Below are 10,808 nucleotides of genomic sequence, written 5' to 3' on the forward strand. Positions count from 1 at the left end.
CAAGCTTTTGTTATTCACTGCTTTTTCTTGCTTCAAGAATCAATTTTATGATTTTTCAGATTATCAATAACATTTCTCTTGTTCATCATTCTTTCAAGAGCCAACAATTTTAACATTCATAAAATTCAATATAAAAAATATGCACTGTTCAAGCATTCATTCAGAAAACAAAAAGTATTGTCACCACATCAATATAATTAAACTAATTTCAAGATAAAATTTAAAATCCAAGTACTTCTTGTTCTTTTGTAATTAAGCACATTTTTATTTAAGAGAGGTGAAGGATTCATGGAATTATTCATAGCTTTAAGACATAGACACTAGACACTAATGATCATGTAGTGAAGACACAAAACAGAAAAATAAATAGACAAGAAGATTAAGGAATGAGTCCACCTTAGTGAGGGCGGCGTCTTCCTCTTGAATAACCAATGGTGTTCTTGAGCTCCTTTATGTCTCTTCCTTACCTATGTTGCTCCATCCCTAGTGATTTTGGTGCTCCTATCCTTAGTTGCTCCCAATAGTTGTGTGGAGAAAAATGTATCCCTTGAGGCATCTCAGGGATTTCTTGATGAGGGAATTCCTTATGCTCTTGTTGAGGTCCATGACTAGGCTCTCTTGTTTTGCAGTCAAATGCTCTACCACTGAGCTATAGACCCTTGAGATGAATCTCTCCATCTCCCATGACTCGGATTTGGAAGTAATTGCCTTCCCATTCCTCTTTCTAGAGGTTTCTCTGGCCTTAGGTGCCATAAATGGTTATGGAAAAACAAAAAGCAATGCTTTTACCACAACAAACTTAAAATGTTTGCTCGTCCTCGAGCAAAAGAAGAAAGAAGGGAGTAGAAGGAGAAGTGGAGGAGATGAAGGTGTGTGAATGGGTGGGTTTGAGAGGGGAATGGTTTGAATTTGAATGGTGAGGTAGGTGGGGATCCTGTAGGGTCCACAGATCCTGAGTTGTCAAGGATTTCTCATCCCTGCACCATTTAGGTGTGAAGAACGCCCTCTTAGTGCAATCCTGGCGTTTTAACGCCAGACTGCTGCTTGTTTCTGGCGTTAAACACTAGCTTGTAGCCTGTTTCTAGCGTTTAACGCCAGCTTAATGCTCCTTTATGGCGTTAAACACCAGTCTCATGCTTCTTACTGGTGTTTAAACGCCATTAAGCTTATCCTCCAGGGTGTGCTGTTTTTAATGCTATTTTTGATTTTGCTTTAATTTTTGCAGTTATTTTTGTGACTTCACATGATCATCAACCTAAAGAAAACACAAAATTACAATGGAATTTTAACATAGATAGATAAAATTGGGTTGCCTCCCAATAAGCGCTTCTTTATCGTCCTTAGCTAGACTATTACTGAGCTTTAATCCATTCTCAGTCGTGAGCATTATTGCTCAACATTGCCTTCAATATCTGCAAACCATGGTACTTTGGTGCACAAAATTGTGATCTCTAATAATGGCATTCAACTTGGTATGTGCGTTTATAACTCAGCACTTTCTTCACAACCTCGCACAACTAACCAGCAAGTGCACTGGGTCGTCCAAGTAATAAACCTTACGTGAGTAAGGGTCGATCCCACAGAGATTGTTGGTATGAAGCAAGCTATGGTCATCTTGAAATTCTCAGTTAGGCGGATAATATACGGTTATGGAGCTTTCGAATAATAATAATAAATAAAAAGAAAATAAAGATAGAGATACTGATGTAAATCATTGGTGGGAATTTCAGATAGGCGTATGAAGATGTTGTGCTCCTTTTGAATCTCTACTTTCCTACTGCCTTCATCCAATCCTTTCTACTCCTTTTCATGGCAAGCTGTATGTAGGGCATCACCGTGGTCAATGGCTACATCCCATCCTCTCAGTGAAAATGGTCCAAATGCTCTGTCACAGCACGACTAATCATCTGTTGGTTCTCGATCATGCCGGAATAGAATCCATTGATTCTTTTGCGTTTGTCATCATGCCCAACAATCGCGAGTTTGAAGCTTGATGACAGGTCATTATATACCCATTTTCAAGCTAATTTCACTTGTTTCATTAGGCTTTATGCACTTTCTTGCATCCTAAGTCAGTGATTTGGAATGAAAATGCATAACTTCTTTAAATCAAGCAACCACCATTAAATTGTTTTGGTTTCTTGTAGGTGAAGAAAGGAAGAAAAGAAGGAAAACATGGCCTAAGAAGTGTGGCCAAGAGATAAGAAGTGTGGTGCAACATAGAAGGAGGAAGCAAACATTGCCCTCCACAAGGGCACACTGCCCTCCAGGAGAGCAACATAATGAGCCAAACCTTGAAAAGCATCACTACCCTGCCCACAATAAGGGCATAGCACAATTTGATGCCAAGAACCAAAAGAAGCAAAAACTCTGCCCTGCCCTCCTCAAGAGCAATATCGGGCTTCATCCAAGAATAATTCAAAAGAAATTGCTTCATAATGCTTCCTATGGGTTTCGAACCCAAGGACAAAGAGGAAAGGAGTAGCGCTCAAGCACAAGGAAAACAAGCAAAAATTGGCTTGCTTTCAATCTCCCAGAATCGAACACGGCACCATGAGGAAGCAAGGAACTAGGCATTACTCTGGTGCCAAGAAATCCAAAGAAAAAGAAGCAGCGTGTGCCTCCACCAAGTTTCGAACTTGGAACCTCACCTTTTGGCAACATTGCCCTGCCCTCCGCAAGGGCAGGGCAGCAATTCTTGGTGCATGGCACAAAAATTGGCGCGGCCAGCTTGCACAATTATCGCGCACCAAAGGAGTTTCGGCCAGCAACAAACGCGCACCATGGCAACTCTGCCCTGCCCTCCACAAGGGCAGGGCAGCATCCTGACGCACCAAGCACGCACGCAACGAGGGCCGCACGCACCATTTCCTGCTCTGCCCTCCACAAGGGCAGGGCAGCCTCTTGGAAGCTACTTTCTCATGGGCTGAAAATTGGATTAAAAATCTAATTTAATTCATTTCTTCACCAAATCAAAAGCCCATCCAAATTCCAAAATCCAAGAATAGAAAGTGTATAAATAGGAGATAGTTTGATGTAATTAGGACATTTTTTTTGACTTCGGAGAACCTTTCTTTGGGATTTTGAATTTTTACATTCTGGAACTTCATTTTCTTTGAGAGCTTGGAACTGAGATTTGGACAATTGGGAAGGAGAATTGATCTCTCTTCTTCCTCGTTCTTGCTTGAGCATTTTTATTTTTCTTGTTTGAGTCTTGGGTGTGAAGAATTGAGGAATTTCTGTCTCAATCTCCATTCAAGATCTCTTTAATTTCCTTTCTGCATAATTGAGTTCAATTCCATTTCCTTTACTGTTGCAATCTTTAATTTCTTGTTAATTGCTTTGTGAACTTGGACCTAGGAAGGCATTTGAGATCTAGACTTTGCTATCTAGTCTCTGGAGTCCTGAGATCCAATTTTCCTTTTTGGTCTTCTATTGAACTACTGCTGCAATTACATTCTCACTCTCTGTTTGAATTCTAGTTACTTTTAATTCATCTCTTGCTTTATTAATTACTGCAATTTAATTTCCCTTGCTTAAACTCTGAAATCCCAGTCCTCAAATCCCTTTTCCATTCAAGCAATTTATATTTCTTACACTTTAAGTTACTGCAATTTACATTTCTTGCACTTTAAGTTTCAGTCATTTAATTTCTTGTTCTTTAAGATTCAGCACCTTTACTTTTAATTCTCTTTAATTTCTGCAATTCATCCCTCTCCCTTTACATTTCATGCTATTCACTTACTGTTGGATACAAAATCACTCAACCAATACTTGATTCGCTTGACTAAATCAACCACTGAACTAAAATTGCTCAATCCTTCAATCCCTGTGGGATCAACCTCACTCCCGTGAGTTTTATTACTTGATGGGACCCGGTACACTTGCCGGTGAGTTTTGTGTTGGATCGTTTTCCACACATGAAGTTTTTAGCGCCGTTGCCGGGGATTGAAATAGATTGACAATGATTAAGTGAAGTGGAGATCTAGATCAAGCACTTTTTCTTTATTTCTTTTTTTTTTCTTTTTTTGACTAACACACTAACTGTTTGAAAATTTGCCTCTATCAACTCACTAACTGATTGAGAGTTTGTCTCAACTAATTGCACTCAATTCTCAAGAGTGCTGCTGTTTGTTCCTTCTGATTGTTTGCGTGCCACAGGAAAGTAGAGAAGTCAGAGGAAAGACTATCATTAGAAAAGAAGTCTCTATAGACAAAGAATAGCATGACATGAAGCCACCACTCATTACACTAATCAAGAACAATTGTTCCTATGACGGAAATCCATTGGAGGATCCTCAACAGCACATATCCACTTTTCTGAGAACTTGTGGTGCTGTCAAAAATGATGATCTAGATCATGACACTTATAAGATCTTGTTATTCCCTTTCTCATTAAGGGGTGAAGCTGCACAATGGTTTGAAACTTTTCCCCAAGGAAGTATCACTAGTTGGGACGATTTGGTCACCAAATTTCTGGCCAAATTCTCCTCATCCCGACAGATCATCAAGCTGAAAGAGGGGGAATATCCATTCACACAAGGAGAAGAAGAACCACTCTTCAAGGCATGGGAAAGATACAAGAAAGCAACTGATAAAGTGGGTTTCCGAGCTTTCTATGAAGGATTAAACCCAGTAACAAGAAAAGCAGTGGATTACTTTTCAGATGGCCTACTCAATGCAACAACAACTGCCCAAGGAATTGCAAATTTCAATGACAAAGGAGTCAACAACCAACACTCATTTGAGAAACCACAGAATGCACTATCAGAAAAAGAAGTGAATGCATTCATGAACCTGAACAAACAAATGCACCATCAAACACAGCAACACATGGAGTTGAGAGATAGAAAAGTTGATTGCCTGCAGTCTGCTGTAGTGAATGTCCAATTTCCACCATGGAGGCCCCATTCTTATATGAGAATGGGAGAGTCTCAACATCAAGAACAAGGAAGTTTCAACTAGGGCAAATCCATGACCACAAACAACCAACATCACTCACCCACTAATACCAATCAAAGCCAATACTCACAAAACAGACACTTCCAAACTTATTCCAACTGGAGAAGGACCGAGTACCAAAATCACGAACCAAGGGACTTTAATTATAACAACCCCAACTTCACAAACCAACAAAAACACCATAATAGTAACAACAACTACTACATGCCACCACAACACCCACCCTTCCAACCTTTAACATCCCACAACCGACCAATCTCACAAGACTCTCAGAGGATCACTAACTTGGAGATCTTAATAGAGAGAATGATGAAACACCAAGAGGAGATAACAAAGAACCAAGAGATTTCAATCAGAAGAATTGAGGGGCAGATAGCTCAACTGGCGAAGCACTTTGCATAAATGGGTGAGAAGAGGGCAAATACTCTCCCCAGAGCCACTGAAGACAAACCAACTAACAACAAAGATACTGCAAAGAAGGAAGGATGGAAAAGGATCATAGAGGAAAGTAAGAAAACCTTGGACAAAGAAAGTACCAGCCAAGAAAAACACAACAAGGAATTCTTACAAGGAGAGACAGAGAATAGAATTAAAGAAAAGCAGAAAATCCCCACTGGAAAATTTTCACTAGGGGACAGAGTAATGATAAATATTCAAACCATGAAGGTGTCCTCACAGCTGTCTGATCACTACATTGTGACTAAGATCCTTCCACAGGAATTCATAGAGGTCATCAAAGAGGAAACCGGAAGGAAGTTCACCGTGAAGAAAGACAAGCTAAGGCACTGTGGTTTTCAATCTTCATGATCAGCAGAATGGAGGATGTCAAGCTAGTGACAATAAAGAAGCGCTTGTTGGGAGGCAACCCAACCTGAGGTAGTTTTCTTTTCATAGCTCTTTCAATAAAAATGTTGAATAATTGGTATGCATTGCAAGGAGCTAAGTTTGGTGTTACACACCAAAACAATTTAAGGGAGAATGAAAGATTCTAAGTTTGGTGTTCCACCAAAATCTCACTTAAAAGAACATTCTCACCTCCTGCATAATGCTAGCTCCAAGCAATCAAACAACTTATCCAACTATTTAACTGCTTTCTAGTTTTAATTCCATAACCTTTAGCAAGGACACAAGATTTTACATATGGTTAAGTTGATGCATGAAAAATAGTGGCAAGGAACTAAGTTTGGTGTTCACACACCAAAGTAAGTTCAAAAAGCCATAATCATTTTTAGACTAACCATGCACTTAAGGGCTTGAGAAGCAAGCAACTTTTGAGAATAATGCAGGAAATTAGCCAACAATTGAAGATATTGTGCATTTTAACTCAAAGAGAACACAGCAGAAGGAAGAATCAAAGGGCTACAACTTCAAAGGTTGTATCTAGACTTAATCCTTGCTGCTGAGAAGTGCTTTGAATCTGGAAACCATTGTATGTCCTGTTAAAGTGTTTATCTAGTTGCAAGTGAAATTGTTTGATAAGAATGCTGATCTGTGTAATGCTTGTCATTCATCACCTATCTGAATTTTGTTTTGTTCCCCATATGCTTGAATAAAAGAGAATTGTTTGAATTGGAAAGTAGATATCCAATGTTGCATAAGTTAGAATGGAAATTAATGGTGGTGAATGTGTTTGATCAAATGTATAACTCATGAAATAATTGCTGCATAATGTCATTTTCATTGAAGTATGAGCTAGCTTGCTGTTATAAAGGTTCTTATCAGTAAAGAAAAATCCCTTGAGAACAAAAATGAAATAGAAAGAAAAGGGAGAAGAAAAAGCCAATGTTGCAAGAAAAACAAAGAATAAAGGCTGGACACCAATAGCTTGGACCCTAGGACACATGCTTGTGGTGTTCTTGTACTAGGATATGCTTGGATAAGTAAATTCTGAGGGGTATTTCAAAACCCGGTCACTTAGATCAACTGATTTGGGATGGCCAATTGAAAGTCCACAATAAAGAGCAACTTAGATACAGAACATTTAGTTATCCAAAGAGATGTTGGGCATCAATGATCCTAGGAGGAAATAGTGAGCCATGTGTCTGTGGTGGAAAGATGTTGAGTAAAAATAAAGCCAAAGGCTACTACTACAGCATTTGACACCAAGCCTTCAAAGAATAATGAGCTTGTTAAGCAATATGAGAAAAGAAAAGTTAGCAAGGGAGCAATTAAAGAGTAAACCTTATAACAGCAAGTTTAGTAAGCCTTTGAGGAAAAGTGTATATTATGTAACAGCAAACAATAACTTGGGTTGTCATTGTCTGCATAAAAACTCCATAAATCAAGTTCTGCTATATGCCTAATAAGGATATAATTGCTCTTCTTGTTCATTTCATTTTCTCTTAGTTTTGATGTTTGCTTGGGGACAAGCAAGAATTACGTTTGGTGTTGTGATGACAGGTCATCATATACCCATTTTTCAAGCTAATTTCACTTGTTTCATTAGTCTTTATGAACTTTCTTGCATCCTAAGTAAGTGATTTGGAATGAAAATGCATAACTTCTTTAAATCAAGCAACCACCATTAAATTGATGCTAAATCATGAGGTTTGAGCAAAAATTAATTGATTTTTAATGAATTATAAACCTTATGAGTTTAGAGATACTTTGATTGGTTGTTTTGGTTTCTTGTAGGTGAAGAAAGGAAGAAAAGAAGGAAAACGTGGCCTAAGAAGTGTGGCCAAGAGATAAGAAGTGTGGTGCAACATAGAAGGAGGAAGCAAACATTGCCCTCCACAAGGGCACACTACCCTCCAGGAGAGCAACATAATGAGCCAAACCTTGAAAAGCATCACTGCCCTGCCCACAATAAGGGCGGAGCATAATTTGATGCCAAGAACCAAAAGAAGCAAAAACTCTGCCCTGCCCTCCTCAAGAGCAATATCGGGCTTCATCCAAGAATAATTCAAAAGAAATTGCTTCATAATGCTTCCTATGGGTTTCGAACCCAAGGACAAAGAGGAAAGGAGTAGCGCTCAAGCACAAGGAAAACAAGAAAAAATTGGCTTGCTTTCAATCTCCCAGAATCGAACACGGCACCATGAGGAAGCAAGGAACTAGGCATTACTTTGGTGCCAAGAAAACCAAAGAAAAAGAAGCAGCGTGTGCCTCCACCAAGTTTCGAACTTGGAACCTCACCTTTTGGCAATATTGCCCTGCCCTCCGCAAGGGCAGGGCAGCAATTCTTGGTGCATGGCACAAAAATTGGCGCGGCCAGCTTGCACAATTGTCGCGCACCAAAGGAGTTTCGGCCAGCAACAAACGCGCGCCATGGCAACTCTACCCTGCCCTCCACAAAATGACTCAGAGAAGCCATCATCAATCCTACTAAGAAGACCTTTCTTGAAGACCTCGAAGTTCAAATTAGATGCTTTTTTAGGAACATATTCTTTTGAAATAGACGGTCGAGTAGTAAGCTTCAATCTCAATGGAGTTATGAAGCACCCTCCAGAAGATCATTCTATCCTCCAGTGTGACATCATAGATGAAACCGTAGCTGAAGTTCACCATGAGGAGTTTGAAGAGAAGTACATAGGACAAGGTCCGAGTGTGGGGACACTTTCTGAGGACAATGAAAGTACTATACCAGTGCCACCAGCTCCAGACAATCCAGAGCCTGACCATGAGCAGAAGTTAGAATTAAAACCCTCCCTCCACACCTCAAATATGCTTACCTTGAGGAAAAGTAGAAGTTTCCAGTTATCATTGCACGGGACCTCACTTCTCAACAGGAAGAGCAGTTACTTAGTGTGCTGAGGAGGCACAAGAAGGCAATTGGGTGGAGTTTGGCAGACATAGTAGGCATCAACCCTCAAGTTTGTGAACACAGAATATTTTTAGAAGAGGGAGAAAGACCCATTTGTCAACCCCAAAGAAGACTGAACTCCACTATCTTAGAGGTTGTCAAGAAGGAAGTGAACAGACTACTAGAGGTACATATCATCTACCCATCTCAGACAGTGAATGGGTGAGCCCAGTACAAGTGGTGCCCAAGAAGTCTGGAGTCACTACAGTGAAGACTAAGCATGGAGACCTCATAGCAACCAGAGTACAGAACGCCTGGAGGGTCTGCATTGATTACAGGCGTCTCAACCAAGCCACTCATAAGGATCACTACCCTCTTCCATTCATTGATAAAATGCTGGATCACATGTCAGGTAAAGCACATTATTGCTTTTTAGATGGTTACACAGGCTATTTCAAGATTCATATAGCTCCTGAAGATCAGAAAAAGACTACTTTTACATGTCCTTTTGGGACTTATGCCTATAAGAGAATGCCCTTTGGCTTGTGCAATGCACTAGCTACTTTCCAAAGGTCCATGATGAGTCTTTTCTCTAACCTTCTTGAGGACTGTATGGAGGTTTTTATGGATGATTTTAGCGTTTATGGTGATTCCTTTAGCCTTTGCTTTGATAGTTTATCTAGTGTACTAGATAGATGTGTCAGTACAAACCTTGTATTGAATTTTGAAAAATGTCACTTTATGGTAAGACAAGGGATTGTACTAGGACATGTTGTGTCTAATACTGGCAGTTCTGTAGATCCAGCAAAGGTGGAGGTTATTTCTAGTTTGCCTTACCCCTCCTCTGTGAGGGAAGTCCGTTCATTCCTTGGCCATGCAGGTTTTTACCGGAGATTCATTAAGGACTTTATTAAGGTAGCACTTCCCCTATACAGGTTACTGCAGAAAGATATCGAGTTCGAGTTCAGTTAGGATTGCAAACAAGCATTTGATAAGCTGAAGACCGCCCTGACTCAAGCTCCAATTGTGAGAGGACCTGACTGGAGCCAGCCATTCGAAATCATGTGCGATGCTTCCAACCATGCAGTAGGAGCAGTGCTGGCTCAACGTGAAGGTAAGGATACTTTTGTCATTGCTTATACGTCTAAGACTTTAGACACTGCTCAGTCTAACTACACTACTACTGAGAAAGATCTTCATGCTATTGTTTTTGCTCTAGATAAATTCTGAGCCTATCTACTTGGTACTAAAGTAGTAGTGTATTCAGACCACGCAGCTCTAAAGTATTTATTAGCTAAAAAGGAATCCATACCAAGGCTTATACGTTGGATACTGCTACTACAAGAATTTCATTTAGAAATAAAGGATAGGAGTGGTAACCCGAATCTAGTGGCAGACCACTTGAGTCGCCTTGAGCACATTAAAGATGATTCCAGTCCTATAGTTGATAATTTCCCATTTGATAACCTACAAGCAGTATCTGAGGTAGTCTCTTGGTATGCACCTGTCGCTAATTATCTAGTTAGCCGCACCTTTCCTCCAAACTTTACTAAGCACCAAAGAGACAAGCTGAAAAGCGAGTCTAAATATTATATATGGGATGACCCATATTTATGGAGATGTGGCGCTAACCAGGTAATTAGAAGGTGTGTGCCTCAATCAGAATTCCAGTCCATTTTAGAGGCCTGTCACTCATCTGGGAGTTGAGGACATTTTGGTCCTCAAAGAACAGCTAGAAAAATCTTAGACTGTGGATTCTGGTGGCCTACTCTTTTTAAAGACGCTGCTGAATTTTATAAATCTTGTTCCCCCATGCCAAAGATTTGGTAATATATCCCAGAGGGATGAAATGCCTTAACAAATTATGCTTTTCTGTGAAATTTTTTATGTTTGGGGCATTGACTTCATGGGTCCATTTCCAAATTCTAATGGCCACCTTTATATACTGTTAGCTGTAGACTATGTTTCTAAATGAGTGGAAGCAATTTCTACCCGTATTGATGATGCTAACATCGTTGTTTCCTTTGTTAGAAACCACATTATTTGTCGCTTTGGATCACCGCGAGCAATCGTGAGCGATCAAGGCACCCATTTCTGTAAC

Source organism: Arachis hypogaea, chromosome 9 (assembly GCF_003086295.3).
Source record: "Arachis hypogaea cultivar Tifrunner chromosome 9, arahy.Tifrunner.gnm2.J5K5, whole genome shotgun sequence".
Taxonomy (NCBI): domain Eukaryota; kingdom Viridiplantae; phylum Streptophyta; class Magnoliopsida; order Fabales; family Fabaceae; genus Arachis; species Arachis hypogaea.